Genomic DNA, 20509 nt, shown 5'->3' with positions numbered 1-20509 from the left:
TACTTCCATGAGGACATGATTAGTTCCTTCTATGCTGTCACTCTGGGAAGAATTCATATTTTCATATTTCTATTCAGGGAGTCAGAAAGAAGAAGAGCTAAATCCTTCTGATCTTTTGCCGTCAGGGAACAGTCATGGGACCAGATGCACCAGGAGGATAACAATAATCTGATCAGTAATGGTGCCGATTTCTTTTTCTGCAAGTACTCTCTATATTGAGGGATCAACCAAAGACAATCAATGAACATTACAGCGATCCTGGATTAGTTTTGTTTATTGAGCTTACTATATGAAAAATAATTATGAATAATAGTTCAAACAATGCCCAAATCCAAATGGCAGTTTGCAGTCACAGTGGCATTTCTTCAATGTGTACAGGAACGTGACTCATTTCTCCTTGCTGAACCGTCCTGCCATCATTACTAGTGCTTACTATGACAGAAGAGGAAATTTAGCTTAAAGCAGACATATAAATTAAACCCCAAATATTTAAGGAAGGTAAGAAATTTCTGTCCTTCTTTAAGAATACAACACGCTAACATTGAAGACCACAAAATGTTTTATCTGAAACCTCCAAAGAACCTTGATACTGGCTCATATATAAGGAATTACAGGAAAGGGAGCGTTCACTTCAGACATCTGTGTAGCCAAAAAGGGGGAAAACAGTAAATAATACCCCTTTGTGAGATACAGAATTAAACATAAAGGAATTAGACAGAAATTAAGGTATTGTCTAGGTAATATCCTTAAAAGTTTTAAAAGGCATGTCATAATGATAAGAGAATTGCACTTAAAGGTGGGCAGATGGGGGAGGCCCAGGAGGGCTGCTCAGCAGGACAGTGTGCGAGTGAGTTCTGCTTGCACAGACTGGATGTCCGTGTCTGACAGCTCGATTCTGTCTTTCCAGAAAGGAGGCCCTAAGCTAATGAAAACTGCTGCCAACAACAGCCTACACAAACCCACTTGGCTGCCAAACTGCAGCAACATCAGGCTGTGAAGTTGTTTTTCTCTGGTGTTGCCAGACTTATGAAGGGACTGTCACTTTGTCGCCTTTTTAAAATCTATTTTTTTAATTATTCTTTTTAATTTTTTATAATGACAAATTAGTAAGCATCTATTTTTTAAATTTTCTATCACAAGACCTACAGGGGCGCCAGTGCCAACACCAGGTAGAGTTCTACATCTGCGTTTTTATTTTCCAGAGGAATAAAATCCAAACAAAAATAATCATGAGTGAATACATATTTTCCTGTTAGTAGCTAGGTTGGCAATGTGTTTTTCTATGACAAGCCTTCATGAACAGGCAAGAGAGACAGCTGTGCTCAGAATTGTGCACCTGTAGCGTAAGTCCCCTCTCTCTTCCAGCTGATTGGGGGGTAAAAAGATTTAAACACGAAAAAAAAATCTTGGCAAGGGTTTTTTAATTCTGTAGAAAAATAATAGAAACATTAAACATGCTGAGCACTGTCTCGCAGCTTATTAGAAAGAGTTATCAGCTTGAAAGCAATTTAGAGGCAGACACCTTATACAGTACATTCGTTGACAACAAGCAATCATACCGCCTCAGATTGAGAAATCATAGAAGTGAAGAAAATCGGTGGAGAAGTGAAGCCAGCTAGAGCCAGGGTAGGGAAAGAGGAGAGTCTAAGATGATTTATAACCCTCTTAACCAAAAATTCAACATTTGCCCCCAACTGTAAGATGCTCTAATGCAAATGCTGTAGGTTGCTAGCCTACATGCTTGTAGTGTATCTGTACAGATAACTGTCATTATGGCCCCGGTTACTGAGGAGCCTGAAGGTTTACAGTACCCAAAGAGGCACAAATGTGCATCTGTGGACGTAAGTTCATAATGGTTCAGTATGACTGTGAGGTGACTGACGTGAGATGCATATTAATTTTTCTCCAGAAATTCTATTTTTGTGTTATTTTGAAAGAAGTGTGTATTAAAAAAAAAATATCTTTCCCCTTTATAAGGTCCCAGTAAAAGTATCTGTAGTCCTACCTTTCTTGAGGAACAGGTAGCCTAATGAAAACATAATTTGTCCTGCTTCAATTAGTGGGCTGCTATCCGAGTTTTCTTTATGTCTCCCAAGAACTCCGATAATACTTTTAGTCTCTGGACTACACCAGCTTGGCTTTTCTTAAGACTGCCTAAAACCTGAGCTTTCTGCAGGCTGAATGTCAGACAGGGCTCTTCCACGTTTTCCATGCGGTACTCGTGTGTGTCCCCTAAGTCAGCCGGGAGCCAGCCGGGAGCAGCGCAAGGGCAGGGTGACTGTGCTAGTTGCCACCAGGCTCACACAGCCCACCCAGCAGCAGTGCTCTCGGCATTTTCTTTGGTGCAACCGCTTTGTGTGAAAGGTTGGCAATGTGCGATGGCCCCAGACGAACAGCATTCACTGCCCTTAGCCCTAGCCCACGTGCGGACTCTGCAGCTTCTCAGACATGTGCGGTTCCAATGCCCATGGCTATTAAAGACCCCCCAACACCTGAGCCGGTCAAACCTATTGAAAAATTATAGCCATTTCTCATACCTGCTTGGCAAGTCAGGATGCAAGGGGTTAGTTTTGGTGCAGCAGAGCTTCATGATACTCAGGTAATGCAAATTGTCACTAATAGGCACAGCAATACCCTCCAGCCCTGGGTGCAATGAGGAGTGAATAAATGCTTTTATGTACGTAATAGAATTTTAAACTGTTACTTCCCGTCACTGGAGTTTTTCTGAGCAGCAGCGCTAGCAAATCTTTACAGTGGAGTCACACCTCCACAAGTTACTTTCAGCTGTGGCCGCTGCATAGCTGCACACCATCTGTCACAAAGGCAGCAGAGAGGAGCATTGGAATAGCAGCCCAGGCTCATTCGGGAAACATTGGCATTGGCTACATGGCAGAGCCACCAGGAGCTTCACGAGGGAGGTGACAGCTTCCTATTGTAGCCTCCAGAGAAATGACAGGCAGAGCTGTTGCACAAAAGAGATCTGGGCTCCCAAGGCGCCAAATCAGCAGGCAGCGCAGCCAGCGAGAAGTTGTTGCAGGCAATTCTCTGCACTTGTGGTATGAGACCCCTAATATGCTCTTGCGAGCGAAGGCAGAGCCTATGCCTGGCAGGGCTCTTTCTCCCCACACTCGCATGCCCTCCCATTAACAAAAATGCCAATATGTGAGTAAAAAATTATTTTGGCACAGAGAGCATTTTTGTGAGCAACCGCAACACGCTCAGCTGCTTTTATTGTTAATGGAATATGGGAGAAACCAAGCGTGTATCGAAAAGATAAACGGGAAGGATTTGTGATAGCTTTAAGCTCTATCTACTCTACAATCAAAGAAAAGAAACTGTGAGTTTACAGTGAATTTCTCCATTTATTGTACTTCAGAAAGCTGGGTTTCAATCGCACGTGCTGTGGGATACATGCGCCAGGCTTCATTATGTATGCAATGCGAAATTAGCAGCAGTTACTTAGTGCCCAGCAGGGCATTTGACAGCTGTTTGAACCAGAAGCTGATCATCAAGTTTAGAGAGCTGGCTAGAAAAGAGGGAAGACTGGGAAAATCCTATAGGGTCACAGTGCAAGCAGAAGGCTTAGTTCAGAGCCTTGTGAAATCAGAGAGAAACTTTCTGTTAATTTCGCAGCGAGTTGTGTAGACCTTTAGTAAAGAATCATGTGAGCTGAGTAGGGACTGACAAGAAGAGAGAAATGGTTATGAACACTACAGGATTGGACAAAGGTCTTCTTTCAATAAAGACAGACATCAGCTGGAGAGGCTCTGGAGTTTTGTAGGGATTGAAGGAACAGCTGGAATCCTCTCAAGATTCACCAGAGGCTGGTAACTTCACAAATAGGATTGATCTTACAAAACTTCCTTTAGTGAAAGATAAAAAAATGCACTGGCCAGTCAGAGATTGTTGTCTAGGTTTTATCTATAGTCAGTGGAGAGACAGGGGCAGACACAAAACAATTCAGTCCATCTACTTCTTTCTGCTGACAACAAAGGAAGACGAGATGACTATCTTATGCTGCACTGAAGCAACTCTTAAAGGACTAAATTTATGTACAAAGAATGTTACTCTCAGTTGTTATTAAGCAGTGTCACTTGAAAGTGTTATTTGAAGAACCCAGAAGATAATCTAGGCTCTGCCTCTTGGAATCTGTTGAACATTGCCTCTTTACAGATTGAGTTGTGATTTTGTAATTGTATCTCTTTTAGAGAACAGTTTACTTAAAATAACAAAATTACATTCAACTGCACTTTTATTAAATAAAAGAAAAGCCATTTTCTGCAAAAGTGCCTGTTTAGAAAACACTGACACTGTAATCGTCATTGTTTATTCTGGCCATGCAGAGCTTGAATGGGTGGAGGCTTCCTAACGCTGGTAGCCGTGACTAGAATTGTTGAACAGTTTAATCCAGGAAGTCCTCATACCTTGTCCCTTAGCACTGCTCTGGGAAAATGTAGTAGGAAAAAAATCTCATAAGCGTAAAGCAAGGCCCTAGGCTGGGCATTTCGGGTGGAGGTAGTGGAAACTAGCTATTAGAAGAGGTAAGCAATGAAAGAGATTTCTTAGGGGGGTTATCGACGTGTAAGCATTGGGGAATTTCAGAAATTACATGTTACATGCAGCTGACTCTAACTTTGGGCACATGGATAGATCTTTTAAGGATCACGTATCCTCCATCAGGAAGGAGCAGTTTGAACTCAGAATACTGACATGGCTTAGAGAATTACAGCCTTGATTCATTTTTCAAATATCAGCTAAGTGGGTATTAGACAATTGAGTATACAGCTAAACCATTATGGTATATTACATATGGCACTTGTGTTAGATTTAAAATTAAGCCACGATCAGTCTTGGATAAACTGAGATTTACCTCTTCTATGCAGTTTGGGAGTTCTTTACCACTTTGAGCAGATGGTTACCTCACTAGCCTCTGCTCAAACGGCTCAGTTTCTCAGGTACCTCAACACTTCCTTAATAAACACAACTGTTTTTCAATGTCACAAGTAAACACATATAAATGGGTTTGGTATTATTCTGCTTAGTGACCAATAAAACAATGGAAAAATCATTCATCTTGGCTAAAAATTCTGTCATAAAAAATGATATATGTATTGACAAATATTTGATACTTCTTTCAGATCATCTTCTAAATATCTTCTTGAATTTCTGGTCTTGAATATGCAGGACATATTGCAACACCTTATTATTAAAAGAACTTTAATAGACAGTGCAATAAGCAAAAAATGACTGTGTCATATTAAAAGAACATTACTAGTGTACATGGGTGGGCAAGAAAATGGAAAATACTATTTAAATGTAAATAAGAAAACAGTGGTGTAGATGTTAATAGTTAAATTATGGTTCAAAAATTGTATGAAGTTGAAATGCCTGTTAAGACTAAATGCAGAGTTCCTACTAACATCAAGCAAAATATGTCTGTAGAAAAGAAGGAGAGAAAAGGTTAAGAATTAAAAAAAATCTCATAAAATAGAAGCTGTTTCCACATGATATGATGATACAAGACTCTGTGAGATATAAGGCTCTGTGATAATCCTTGAGGAGGGATTCCAGTTAATCCTACTTTATGCCCCTTTATTTATATATTTTCTTGCTTCACCTGCTTGTAACAAACATTATACTGATAAAAAACTATTTTCATGATATGGTGGATCATGATCAGAAAAAAGAACACTGCTAATAAAGTTCCAGAATCAAAATGAGTTCTAGCCAATAGTACACATTCTTCATTTTCCCACATGAGCTGTAGCATAGGCTATACTTCCGAAATTCAGAGGTGTTGATGCAGTATGTCTTTATGCCTCTTGCTAAACATATAGTCACTGGAATGATAAGGCACACTTAAAGATAACATCTTCCAAGAGAGATAAAGCGTTACGTAAAAAGCAACTTTAGAATTCTGACGACAAAATTTGACACAAAGAAAGAAAATGAAGAAATCTTTTTTTATTCTACTAGTGGATCTATTTTGGAAAAAAGCCACATTTTTTCATCAACATAATAAATCTTCATGCAAGTACTTTAGTGTGACCACCAGAAAATTGAGAGTAAATGTATCTGCTATACTGAAAAATGAAGAGCTAATTGGACTAAGCTATTGGAAAAGTGAACAACTGTCAGTTTCTGAACGTCGTGCCCACAGGTGCCATCTCACCCTGCCTGCAGCGCTGGATGTTCATTCTCTTTATTCCAGCCAGCTGAGGACAAAACCCAAACGTGGCTCTTGCATAGCGTTTCAGGCAGTTGAACGTGGCTTGCAGATATTACAAGGGAATGAAAAAATAATGCTCATCACAAAATCAGTGCTGTGTTTCACAATTCAGGTTCTGACAGAGATGAGGAGATTACAAACAACTACTTCTTTTGAAACATGTAGTTTATTTTCCTTCTTTATTCTGAAGTTTAATCACTGAGTCAAGAATCAAACCATACTAATGGTGATATCTTTACAAGTTCAAAAATCTTACTTGGAAGCGTAATAAAAAAATATACAGTCCTACTCAAAGCTCTAAAACAATATAAAACTTTTTCTGAATGCCATTCTATTGTATAGGTCACACATTATAATTTAATCATTAAATAAAGCAGTCTAAGGCATTTCTGGAAAACATCGTTATAGAATTTTGTAAATTTATATCTCTTGCTAAATTACAAATTTGGTGGAAATCGTACCTGATAGTAAAATTTGGCAGTGATATTTCTAGCCATTGATTTTTGGTAAAAATACCTCCTGGTCCTATTAGTCCTACATATAAGCTTTTCAAACTTCTGCATAGATAAATAAGATACTGACACAAACAGATTGAGCCTGCATGTTTTTAGGCCAGGACTTACACCTCCAAGGCAGGTGGTGCCCTCACCTTGAACCACGCAGAGGCACAAGTGAGATAAGTGTCCACAGGTTATCGTCCAGATGGTATTTTTAGTGACTTAAGACACGTCGTAGCACAGACGGGAGAAGTGTTCTAAAACTACAGGAACTAAACTTTTTCTTCTTCCTGGTAGGGAACACGGCTACTTTAACAGTGATACAGACCTCTCCCTCCAGGGCAATACGGATCCGTGGGTACAGCCAGATGAGCGTGTCAACACAGGATCCATTAAGGAGTTAACTTGCAACGTAGTGAAAATATTCGTGATCTGCGGTAAAGCTTACTCCATGGTAATTTACCATGAATTTTTCTCCTCCACTACCAGTTAAGAGCTCTTAGGTCAGCCAGGAGTTTCAGTGTGTAAACTGGCAATTACTGACATGTTGGTCTCATGACGTGTGTTTAAATCAGCTTAGTCCGCAGGGACTCGTCTCTCTGTGCCTGTGCCAGGCACTTACCGGATGCTGTTTAAGTGCCAAAGAGAGTCACACACATGATATTTGGGACAGTGAGCTGCTTGCTATTTATATTTCAAATTGAGTCAAGCTAAATGGATTTTTGAAAGCCTCTTAAGGAAGATTTAAAGGAAGAAACAAAATCCAAGAATAGAATAAACAATGCAAAAGATATTTTTTCCCCCCTGAATAGTTATGTGCCTCAGTTTGCCTATTTGCTATTACATTGGGTGAAAGAACACAACTTAAAGATGACAAAAAGGAAGGGAAGGGAAACTGTCGTTACCTGGGAGATGCTTACTTTCAGCTATGCTAACATGGTTATTTTCCCTCAGGCCTAGGCCTCGGGGTTTACAGCCGTGTAGACTTGAAAGAAAGATGCTAACTAACTAACTAACAGAAACTGTGAGGGAATAACTAATAAAGGGCTACCAGGTAAACACTATAGGAATAGTCTGGTGGCCCCATATCAGAAACAAGGAGATCTAAATTGTACTAAACTTACCAAAAAACATGCATGGAAAGAAGTTCCATGAATTCTCACAGCCAAGGTGACGTACACTTCTCCAGCCACGTGAACTCTTTTGACCATCATATCTTCCTTTTGACAAAGCTGAACAGTGTACATTTCCCAGTCACCAGGTAAATTGCTCCAGTTTATGAGAAAGCAAAGTGATGGACAGCAGGGCTGAAACCTTAGTACAGCGTTAGCGCCTTTTGTCAGGAGAAAGGACACACTGAGAGTCTGCAGGAGAGCAAGACGTAGCAAACTATCTTCCCTTGAAAAGGGCAAACACTAACCCCAAGAGTTTAAATCCTTAATGTGGCCAGCCAACTACAAACCATCTGAGGCTTATTGAAAAGATGCACCGGTTGTCAGTTTGAAGCATAAACTACTGACATGCATATGTTTTCACAACCCGAGGCTTCATTTTCTAACTGCTTCAATAAATATCAAAGCAGCCTTTCTTGAAAAGTGCTTCTCGAAAAGAATGCTGAGAAGGAAAGTAATTTCATTTACAACTACGATTGCTTGATGTTGTCAAGAATCCTGCATGCTGTATCACTGAAGATTTTTCTATACTTCATATCAAATAAGGCTCGTATGTCATTAAATGCATCCTTATTAAAATATAACTGTGTAACATCTAGTATATCTTGAACATCATTCCATTTTTAGATATATTATTGTTTTAAATAAATATGTTTAAGTATCATTGTGAAATTTCTGTGAGAGGTAAAAGAGAAAAAATTACACTCAAGAAATTGACGCCAAAGTAACTGAGCACTCAGACAGAAATTCCCTGAAAATAAACATATATCACAAGGGCACAATACCTTATCAATGGCATATAGCATTGCAGTTCCTTTGTTGTCTTTAAGACTGCATATAACATTCAATTGCCAAGATGGAAATGATCTTTTTTTCGTTACTTATTCCAGAAGAGTGTCTATGAGCTTTGCTGTAATCGCTGATTCCTCTGTGTCAATTCTGTTTCTTAAAGAGATTCAAGTTGCCTCAGAACATTTAGCTTATTTATATGATACTTAAATCTCATCCACCCACAAGTCACCTTTTTCCCTAAGTCCTTAGGCAAGCGTGATTTTGAGGTGTTTTTTTTCCACTGCTCTTTTTACAGAAGTGGGCAATATGCACTTAACATTATCGTCACTTAGTCTCAGGTTTGCTGAAGCAGAGCTTCTGCCTGCTGAAGCATACACAACCTTTAAAGTTCATCTACCAGCTTTTGGAGACCGTTAAAGAGCCACCCTACTTAGCAACCATTTTGCTTAACATCTCACATTCTTCCTCATTTCTGTCCCTGCCGCTCCTGATGCTGAATTTCATGGAAATAGTTCTGTATATCAGTATTTGAGATGGAATTATGATCACATAAACAGCGTTGCGGCTTCACATAGAAAAGAAGTAGGTGGCAACTTGCTTTCTTTTGTTAGGAAGGGATGAAATTGTTGTGTCTATTGTTCAGCCGGGGCACTTATGAATATAATGTTAATTTAAAGTAAAAAATAAAATCAGCAGTCAGCCATTTTACAAGATATACTGAAAATACAGCATTTCTACTGATAGTTTAGGATTAAAGTCTTGAGTAACATTCCCCATGAACTAAAAAACGAGTTCAGCAACCACTGAAACCAATGATCTGACTTCCTACAGGTCAATGTCCTGTGACTGATCATCTTTGGTGTGTTAGAAGGTACAAGATACACCAAAGCTCACGGAGGGCATTTATAAGACATTTCTCCAGTGCGAATTCTACATTTCTTGGTGAGCTAACACCAGCCTTTTCTTTACTGGGGCTGTGTAACACTTGACAAAGTTAATTATCCCTGAGACTTTTAGTTTTCTGCCAAATGTGGTTGAAATTGGCCAATAGAAAAAAAAAACAACCAAAAAACAACAAAAACAAAAGGCTGAAGTTTCTTTTTAGTGGGGTAGTAGGCATGAATGACAAGGCACAGGATGAAATACAATTTTCTAAAGAAAATTTGATTTAAGTCCTCCTCCCCTCATCGGCCCACCAATGGCTTAAACTCTGTCCTGGCCAAACGCTATTACAGTTAATGTCACTGATTTTAGAGCTGTTAATGGGCATGAGGATTACAGCTACTTTCTCGTCATACTGTTTGATTTCCATTAGTACACTTTGTCATCAGGCTGTACCTAACAGAAGATGCTGAAATCTCTGACAGTAATTCCTTATAATTTTGGCCTGTGTGGAAATAAAAATGTATCTCCCAGGTGAAGCAGAATATCCATTTTCCCACGCATCCAGCTAAACACAGCATTAATTTTTGGTTGGCCTAAATACCGTACCCCTTCAACCAAAATGCAATTATTTGCAAGTGTGCTTGGCAAGTAAGTGCTGCAGACTTCTCTATTTATCTCACTACATGGAATGTACTTCATCTTCACCCTCTCATATTAAAATATAATCTAACAATATGTTTCCTGCTCTCAAACTGACATTTCATTAATTTTCATAGACATCTGAGCATATTTTAAACACCAACTTTGTGCATAGTGAATAAGATTTTTCAACTTCTCAGTAATTTTTTTTTTATTATTTGTAGTTTTCCTCTAGTAGAGCATGTAATATCATGGGGGGCTGCACTGCTGAAACATCTTTAATTGTGAAGCACTACTGTTCATATCTTGTGATCTCTGCTGGTAGCACACAACACACTAAATATGTTACCCACTTGCCATGGAGGAAATCTTACATTTCTGCCAGCAAGCAGAGAGCATATTTTTAAAGAAAACAGCAATGAAAAGACATGGGCATGGATTAGGGTCTCAGGACTCAAAAAGGGAGAGAGAAAGACTCCTAGAAATGTACCTACATGGATCTCAAGCAAAAAAATCCCAACCCGTGTCCAAGGTCCTTTGTGGGCAGTGGGGTGGAAAAAGGATGAGGGGGCGGAGGGAGACCCGGTGAGCAGCACCAGGCTGGAGGCCAGACAGCCCAGAGGGGACAGCGGGGCCGAAACCCCTGGGCTGGAACTTTCTTTCCTTGACGCATTGAGTGCTGCTGTGGCCTGGCACGGGCAGGCTGGTCTCGCACCTGGTCCAAAAGAAGGATCTGCAAACGCGACCACTTGTGGCTGCTGAGGTGGCCCCAGCTGCAGGTCGGGCCACACCTCAGCAGCTCAGCTGAGAAGCTCTACCTTCCCCTGGCCATGGAAAAAGCTCCAGAAGTGCCTCATAAAGTGGCAGCAGTTTCTGTTAGAAAGAGTATATTCCTTGGTGGCAGTAGATGTTAGAAGGGATTAGGTGTCTCCTTGTACCATGTGTCTCACTGTATCACCATCCATGTTCCCATACTGGAGGCGAGGGTTTGTGCAGGCATTTTGTGCATTTTGGGGGAGAACATGCCAGCCACATTCTGATGGTATCTTCCTGGCTGGCAGGAACAACTGAAGCCACTCAATAAATGTCATGTCCAATTTGTGGGGTGGGAAAGGTGTGACTTGGTGTTAGGATGCTACGGTGGAGGCAAGAGGACTGAAGTCTTTGGCAGAAAATGACATATTTATGGAAAGGCTTGGAAGGAAGTATTTAGGGAGTCGGTTCAGCCAGGAGCATCCTATATGAGCCGCTAAATGAGAGGTCAGAGGGAGCAGCTGGGCACAGATTGGAGCAGGGATTTTTTTTTCCGTGGTCTTGTTGTTGCTCCACTGGGAGTTGTGTAGTCCAGCCAGCACTGTGGGTTTTAGTTTAAAATCTGACTCAGCAAGAAAAGTGCTGTCTGAGAATGTATTATTCTTGACTATAATAGATCTTATATAACAATGCCATCAACAAAAATCCCATCATTTCTCTGATATGTTCCTGTCATTCTCTATTTAAAACTCTAAATTAGTGTTTCTAAAATTCAATGTCAATGTTTTGGCAAAGATGCAACGTGAGAACGACAGTTTTCCAAAGCTGATCTTATGCCGTATGCCTATTAAATTAAGGGTCTGTGCTCTATCACGGATCCCCTTAGTGCTTACTATACCCATCAAGTTAAGGGAAGAAAAAAATCTAGCTCACAATTCCATCTCAATATTTCATCTGAATATAGCACATTTTTGTACGTGTTTATTATCAGTCTTTAACAAAATCGTTCAAAGCTTGTTTCTGTAACAAATCAAGAATGAAAATACTTTCAATTATATCATGCACCAGAAATTCATTGACTAAGTAATTATAAGTTTGTTATGAAACAGCCCTTATGGGACTTCAGCATGGATTTCTTAGAAGTAGGCAGCCTCACACAGTAAAGGAAAATACTTTTTATCCCAAGATTTTCAAACTAAGATAGCAAGCAGAACAAATGGTTAAAATATTCTGACACATTCACAGAATACTAGAAGAATATTTACCTTGTTTAAAAAAAAAACTCATAAATTGATTAAAGCAGGTTTTCTTCCCACATCACTATTTTTTCAATGTCATCTCAAAAAAAAAAAAAAAGAGTTAGGGATTAACTGTAAAATAAATCCCTCTTTTTTTTAAAAAAACGATAAAAGAAATATTGTTAAGAGCTTCAGCACCTGCATACCTCTCCAGTTTGACTGCTGCCTTTTATGACTCATTTTACAAAGAACTTTTGAGCACAAATATTTTCAAGGACAGGAAAAGTACTTAAGTGATGTAAAGATCCATAAACATAAAGCCAGCGTTGTTTACCACTAAACACACATGTTTCTAATTAGTACACCTAAAAAGTAACCTTACCTGATTCAGTCAAGGAAATTTGCAGTACGTTTTTATCTATTGAGATCAATCAGAGATGTGAATGCAAACTAACATGTGCATGGCTAGAAGTTCTGGGTGAAATGTCTTGAAATGGGCATTTTTTCTGTCTCTTTCACTTTGATTTTGTTATAAAAATGCTAATAAACCTATCTAACCTTAAACAAGCCCAGAGTAAAGTATTAACGTTTTCTTCTTCTGTGTTCCTTCACCGGACTGACATACAGCTCTCCAGAGGTAAGTCAACTGTTCCGAAAGCCTTCCTTCTCACGTAAGGAGTGGCACCAGCCTTGTGGCCACAGTCTTTCACAGTCGCCCTCTGTGGACTGGTATACACCCCAAAGAGGACGATGCAAGACTGTGCTCTGACATCCTTAGACTGCAGATTTCTTGGGGTCGGTTTGGTTCTTGGGTCAGTGAAATCCACGTATTTTGAAATCCGACCATACATTTAAGGAACTCCGAACATATGCACACTATCCTGCCCACGCCTTCCTGGTCTGCTGTAAAATGAAGCAAAACGGGGCAGCACAAGCCACAACAGGCAACAGTTAGGATGGTGCATGTGGACACATTGGCTGGACACAGTCCTCCCGGAAAGGAGCATGAACCTCCACTAGAGACGGCTGTAACTCTTTAGATCTTTCCAGAAGAAGCATTCCTCTCATCTTGTCCCACCTAAATATAGAAAAATAATAATAATAATTCTGTAGGAATATAAATACAAGTTGCTTCTCGCATTTCTGTTGACAGGAAGAGAGAGAGTTACTTAATTCTTTTTTTCTTTGCAAATCATGAATAGCTCACAGACTTGGAGAAGAAGCGAAAACTGGTTTACTATGAAAGCAAAATGTGGTTGCAGTACTGCTCTGCCCACCTACACAATGACAAGAACAGGACAAAGCTGCAAATCTATTCCGAATGCAAAGTGGATTCTAAGTAAGGGTGGGAGTAAACAAAAAAAATCTTAATAGGAAGCTGTAAGATACATATGGCTTAAACTATAGCTCTTGATGAAGACATTGGTGGTACAAAAGCTTTTAATGGCATTGCATTGTCTGAAATCCTTGTGATACTCGGCATTGAATTTAAATCTCAGAAAATACATTAAGGATAATTGTGTACTAACCAGAAAAAGCAAACTGTTCCTTCCCGGCTCTTGATGAATCATGTGAATGATGCGGTAGAACAGATAGTGCACTAATGGTCAATACTTTATGGAAGGCTGCCTTGAGATGACAACTGTACTCCATAATGTGTGTATTACTGTTCAGAAGATTTTGGGGGAATGCAAGGGGTCTTTAAAAAACCAATCACCAAATTGCACAGTGAGCAGAAGCAGGTATTTCTAACCTCATTCCCAAACAGCTGTGATTCTCAATCAGAGTCTCACAAAAACAGAAATCAAAACAGGAGAAATAAAGGAGGAAATAATTACATACATGAGGAAAAATGCAGGTTTAAATCTAAGGAGATGAGGGTCCAAATAAACTCACATAATGAAATCACATGGGTGCTTTGCAAGTGAACTCCATGAATGATAATGAAGTCAGAGCAGTTATGCCAAAATATAGCTGATATATCAAAGCAATATATAAAATAGTAAATACAATGTAGTATTAGCAATTCTGTATAGTATAACAGAGGATATAATACATAATGGTATATACTGTATGGCTGTTAACATACTGCTGAGATTTGGCTCTGTATACTCTGGACCACTTTTCTATATCTAAGAAATGATTTTTTTTAAACACACAATCTGAAATTTTACATTATCACTTTCAAGAATATTTTATGGAGATTTCTGCTCACCAGCTATGATTAGCTGCTGCCTAGCAGGGTGAGAATAATTCAAATTGCATTCATTGCTTCTGTAATTATTTTAAGTGACTTCTAATCAGGATTTAAGGACCATGCCTATACTCTCATTTTTAATTACAAACTGAGGTTTGAAGGACTTAAACTTGACTCAAGTGGCCCTGATGTATGCAACTCACGACTCATTCATGTCAGCCCACCAATTACTCCATTGCGGTGAGGGAAGAGAAACCAACCTTTCTTTTTTAAGAGAAATCAGTCAGTGAACTACGTCACTCTTGAAGTCACAATATCTTAAAATCTACATTATATAATGTGATGTTTTTGGAACAAGCCAAAACAACAAAAAATTTCCACCAGATCTGCAAGTCAATGCGTTTGATAGAAACAAGTTTTCTGTAATGTGAGACATTCTGCTAATTAAGAAACGTCTCTTTAACCCAATTTCCAAGATAGGCTGCCTGGCAGAACTAGTTTTAAATTACAGGTCTCCAGGAACTGCATGCTATCGACACCGAATTTGGAAGCCATGGGACTCTGAAAGTTACATATTTTTCAGATAAAATCTTGGGCGGTGGGTAGATATAGATGGAAGACGATTGCTTTTTAAACAGGACACATTTCCCTCTAATCTGGGTGCAGGCAGCCAGAGTGCGGCAGAAGGTTTGGTGCAGGGAGGTATGGTCTAAGGGGAGATGGCAGTAGGACACAGCCGTGTCTCCAGAGCCCCCTTACAGCTGCCACCGCTCCAGAGCTCCCGGGCCCTTTGCCCAGACCCCGCGGGGTCACTCTCTCGGTGCTGGCAGAGGTATCCTGCCTATCTAGGCAAGGCACGAACGCAGCACATTTCTCACCTATCTAAAAGTTAGAGAATTCAAGATCTTTGAAAGTAACCTCAGCTTCTTCCAAAGCAAAATTTTGTATGCAAGTCAGCTAATAAAATGTCCTAAGGACCTCTGTTTTTTTCTTTTTCCATTCTCCAAGTTTGCTTTTAACATTATGCCTTTTCTCAAACGATGATGAATCCAAAAAGAAATTCTTGAGTTTAGGGGTAAACACGATCAAATCTTTGTAACTGACTCAAAGCCGTTACAATAACGGAGCGATCTTGACTCCCCTCTCACCTCATTAGAAAGCAAACTGAATTAGAAAGTTCATATAAAGAAGACAGAGTTGTTCCAGGACTTGTCTTCCTGCCTGTGCGTGATTAATATGTAAAGTCAGCTGCAAAACATTTTTTTTCCTGGCAGGTGAAAACCGAGATACCAGGACCAAATTCATCTCCGGTGACAATTCATTAGGCTCAATAGAGTTACTCTAGAACAGCTTTTAACATTGTTTCAAAAACAAAACATAACAGAAACCTCTCCGCTTCTCAGTGAATAAATATTGAGCAGGTATTTCTGCCTTCATTTACCTAGATTGCTTTCAAGGAAATAATTTGCAAAGCTATGAGACAATTTCTGTTTATTCAAACAAACAAGGCTTTTATCCTCACACACCTGTGTCTTCTAACCTAGAAAATTAATCAGCTATCTTCTGCTAAAGATAAAGTAGTATGTTTTTAACTAATTATACTGAATGCTCTAGCAAAGTGTTTCTGAATAGGAGAGTAAAACACTATCCCATTTAATATGGTAATCAACGGAAGCATCATTCAGTGTCACTTGCTGTAGGAAGCTACTGGAATGCCTCTTCTTCTCTGCAGGACACAGGACTTGGGATCAGGACACTGGGCTTATTTTCTTAGTTCTATGAAGAAACTCCTCTCACATCCTGATCAGATAAAACTGACTGCTTGAGCTATTATGAAGCTTAACTAGTAAGAACCTTACTTTGACAGACCAGTCATTTGTAAGCAAACACAAAAAGTTTAAAAATACGTTTCGGGTGGGGAGTGGCATACTTACCACTGCTCTAAAATTAAAAATTCTTGACTATTAATGTGTTTGTGAGTTAAGTGGGTTCCCACTGGTTTTGCTTTGCTTTTATTAGAGACATAGGGAAGACAGAAGTTGTAACAATAGGCTTGGTGAAAATCTCAGCCTGGCATCTCAGATGGAGACACACTGTGGCGAACAGCCAAAACTCCATTGTTCCCAGCAGCGCTCAGGGCAGAAGTTCTTTTCAGCTCTAACAGCAAAAGTCCTCACTAGTTCTATGCTCTCGGGTGGGGATAACATGGGATTTTATCTTCTTCTTTCTTAAAGGAAACAATTCAATAGAGCAGAGAAACTGACACCACCTACAAGTTGCACTTTGTATAAGCCACCCTTCACCATCTAGACAATAATGCACAAAGACTTATGCAGTTAATGTTAATCTAAAGTCGGGAATTAGTAGTGGAAAACTATAACATTGTTATAATGTTATCGTACTCTCACTAGTTCACTTTCACTTTCTGAGGGATTCTCTGTTTAGACAGTCGAAACTTTGGGGTGGGTAAATTCACAAAAAACCCAGTTGAGACTACCATCCATTCTTATCTGTTAGAAAGCATAAAATACTACCTATAAATTCCTCCTATTCTTACACATGCATGCAATTAATGGGAATTGCATATAATCAAGAGATTATCAGAGCCTTTTATTTGAAATGGGCTGTTCTCTGACAGTAAGTATGAGCAGGCAGGGAAGGCCCAGGACTGAAGGGTGGCTGAGAAGGGACTTCTGCCGTATCACCCCCTGGTCTCAGAGGTCACATTGGTGCTCTTTTTATCCTTTCTTTCATTTGAAGGTGACCATTCACACAGGAGGCTCACTCATACAGGTTACAAAACAAGAAAACCCTACTGTGGTAAAGGAAAGACAGTAAAAAGAGAAGACTTTTTTTTACTCTCTTATTCCTTTAAAGAAAATTTTGCCTGTTTTACACATGCCAGAAAATTTGAAATGTCAGAATTCCCCTAGTGAAGATGCAGTTATGCAAGTGTTCATGCCAATATAATGGCATGTTAGCTATGTGAAGCACAGCAAGAATGGTATAAAGAACTTGATACCAGCGCTTTTCTGTACTGTGACTTTTCACAACGGGATTATGTGCATTTTATATACCCTACCAAAACGGTTGCTTTGATAAAATTTATCAAGCCTGAAAACTATAGGGTGTCTAAAACCAAAAGCATCAGTATGTCCCATTTTTGTGGTGGTGTTGGGTTGTAGTAGGGCAATTCAAGAGTCCTAAGGGTGAAGTAGGGATGAAAATTTGACAGACAGCTTGGCTGTGTTTGTACCAGTCTTTTTGGCATAGTCAGTTTTCTTATAGCCACCACACTAGATTTAAATTTTTAACCTATTTCTTTGCTAAGCTATGGATATTTTCCCCTCATTTTTGACAATGCTGGTCAAAACTGTGTTCCTATTTATATGCAGCAGCTCCATTGCCCTGCTGGGAAAGCGGGGAAGGCAGCAAGCAAGCTTATTTTCTTACTTAACTTTTAAAAATATAGAGCATTTTTGATGTCCACGGAATTATAAAGTGATAAAAAGGGGCCCCTGAAAAATAAAAAAGGAGAAATGAAGTTTGAACCTGCTCCCAATTGTTTTAGTTATAGAATACGTGATTTTATTAGCAACTGCATCGGGCCCAGAGAGTTAATTTTGATCCTTTCTAGTTCAGTCTGGAATTAGAAGCAGCAATTGTTGTTGTTGTTGTTGTTGCTGCTGCTGGTCTGTTTGCTTTTTTTCCTGGCTGCTCTCACTCAGCTGAACAATTCCCCTTAGCAGGGAGATGAACCTCTGAGGTCGTACCATCCACCAGCTTCCTGGAGCTGAGATACAGCAAGATGAATTTAACTGCATGATGTTACTCTGTTGTTTCTTCTATCTTTCGGGGACAGAGCCCGGCTCGGAAGGGCACTTTAATTCAATTTGGATTCTATACTAGGAACCTTGTATGTAGCCCTTCCAGCAGTGTTCCTTTATGAAAGAAGGCTGCACCTCAAAGATAACTGGTTGCCATGCAGAAATTGAGTTATTAAGACAACTTCATATTTTTTCAAAATTTTTTGTGTCTGTATATGTTTCAGTTACTAATGCTGTGGCCAGGAAGTGAGGGAGAAAGACACAAATGATTCATTTCTCTGCTTGAATAGGTATTACCCTTTTTAGTCATTTAAAAGACGAAAAAGTACCCCATGATTTTTATCATCAGTTAATTTTTTCCCAAGTTCTGCAAACTCTGTAATTTGAAGAAGATACTCTTTCCTACACCACATCAGACTCTAAAATTTGTTTTTGAGCACCCCTTTTGTTGATGTAAGAATTTTAACATCTTTGTGTACCACTTGCTAATCCTCTCTACTTGTATTTCACCACTGTACTCCTTACTGTCCCAGTCACACCCCCTTCAAACTCCAGAGAAACTTCCCCAGTCACAAGGATGGTTTTGCTATATACAATTCCATTTGATTAATTGATCTGGAGAAAATGCAATTTCCATATGTATTAATATGCCACAGCATTTTGGAGCTGTACATTTTTAATTCCAAATCATGGACTTTGCCTTATCGTGTAATCAAACATAACAAATTCACGGGTATTCTTGTCCTCTTCAACATATTCATCAATGACCTGGATGAGGGGATAGAGTGCGCCCTCAGCAAGTTTGCTGATGACACCAAGCTGGGTGGGGTGGCTGACACACCGGAAGGCTGTGCCCCCATACAGAGAGACCTGGACAGGTTGGAGAGTTGGGCAGAGAGGAACCTTATGAAGTTCAACAAGGGCAAGTGTAGGGTGCTGCACCTGGGAAGGAACAACCCCATGCACCAGTACAGGTTGGGGGCAGACCTGCTGGAGAGCAGCTCAGCTGAAAGAGACCTGGGAGTCCTGGTGGACAACAGGATGACCATGAGTCAGCAATGTGCCCTTGTGGCCAAGAAGGCCAATGGCATCCTGGGATGCATCAAGAAGAGCGTGGCCAGCAGGTCGAGGGAGGTCATCCTCCCCCTCTACTCTGCCTTGGTGAGGCCGCACCTGGAGTACTGTGTCCAGTTCTGGGCTCTCCGGTTCAAGAGGGACAGGGAACTGCTGGAAAGGGTCCAGCAGAGGGCTACAAAGATGATTGGGGGACTGGAACACCTCTCTTATGAGGAAAGGCTGAGGGATTTGGGTCTCTTCAGTCTGGAAAAAAGATGGCTGAGGGGGGACCTTATCAACGCTTATAAATACTTAGAGGGTGGGTGTCAGGAGGATGGGGCCAGGCTCTTTTCAGTGGTGCCCGGGGACAGGACAAGAGGCAATGGGCACAAACTTGAGCATAGGAAGTTCCACCTAAACATGAGGAGGAACTTCTTTACCCTGAGGGTGACAGAGCACTGGAACAGGCTGCCCAGAGAGGTGGTGGAGTCTCCAACTCTGGAGACATTCAAAACCCGCCTGGACATGTTCCTGTGTAACCTGCTCTAGGTGACCCTGCTCTGGCAGGGGGGTTGGACTAGATGATCTCCAGAGGTCCCTTCCAACCCTATGATTCTATGATTCTATGATTCTATATCATGAGTAAATAACATTGACAACAAAACAGCAAAAAGAGCAAAAGATATCTGAAGAGTACAGCTGAAAACTATGAGAGAAATGCAGAGCAGATACATTACAGAAAAATAATATAACTCCAGCTTTTCTGTACAAGTCCTAGAGCAGCTTTTCCTTCAGTGCCAAATCCTTACAGATGATCAGCAACAGAAACATAGTGAAACTCTTCCCTTTTAAGCATTTTCCATTCTTTGCAGTGTTTCACCCCCGCCCCGTCCCCCCCAGATCTTACAGATCCACATCAATATTCATCCGTATTTATTGATACAGGCTCTGCTAAGTGTTTCCATTTAATTAATTGGTTCAGTTTGTTTCAACACTGATTGACTCAAGTCCCAGCTTCCATTAATCTTCCCTGCTGACCATGACAAAGCTCTCATAAATTTGTCCCACTCACACAAATGGCAGATCATTTTTCAATTTCATTTCATGTTACGTTGTGTGGGAGAAGCTTCTTGTTCCCTTGCCCAAGGGCAGCGCTTGTTAAACAACTGCACAGCATTTAAGAACCAAGTGACAGTTTCTGGTTTTGGTAGATCAGGTATCCCC

At 40.1% G+C, this 20509-nt stretch overlaps 1 long non-coding RNA gene across 2 annotated transcripts in view; it reads right to left on the bottom strand.

Moving 5' to 3' along the window:
• Nucleotides 1-11904: 11904 nt before the first annotated feature.
• Nucleotides 11905-20509, bottom strand: part of LOC141738559 (uncharacterized) — a 91727-nt gene continuing 83122 nt past the window's right edge. For both annotated transcript variants that reach the window (XR_012585415.1, XR_012585416.1), the window contains exon 6: nt 11905-13283. This is a non-coding gene — a long non-coding RNA (uncharacterized LOC141738559). The remainder of the gene's footprint in view (nt 13284-20509) is intronic.

This window comes from Larus michahellis, chromosome 1 (genome assembly GCF_964199755.1).
Source record: "Larus michahellis chromosome 1, bLarMic1.1, whole genome shotgun sequence".
Taxonomy (NCBI): domain Eukaryota; kingdom Metazoa; phylum Chordata; class Aves; order Charadriiformes; family Laridae; genus Larus; species Larus michahellis.
Note: the sequence above shows the minus strand (reverse complement) of the source record. Positions and strands in the feature narration are given on the sequence as shown.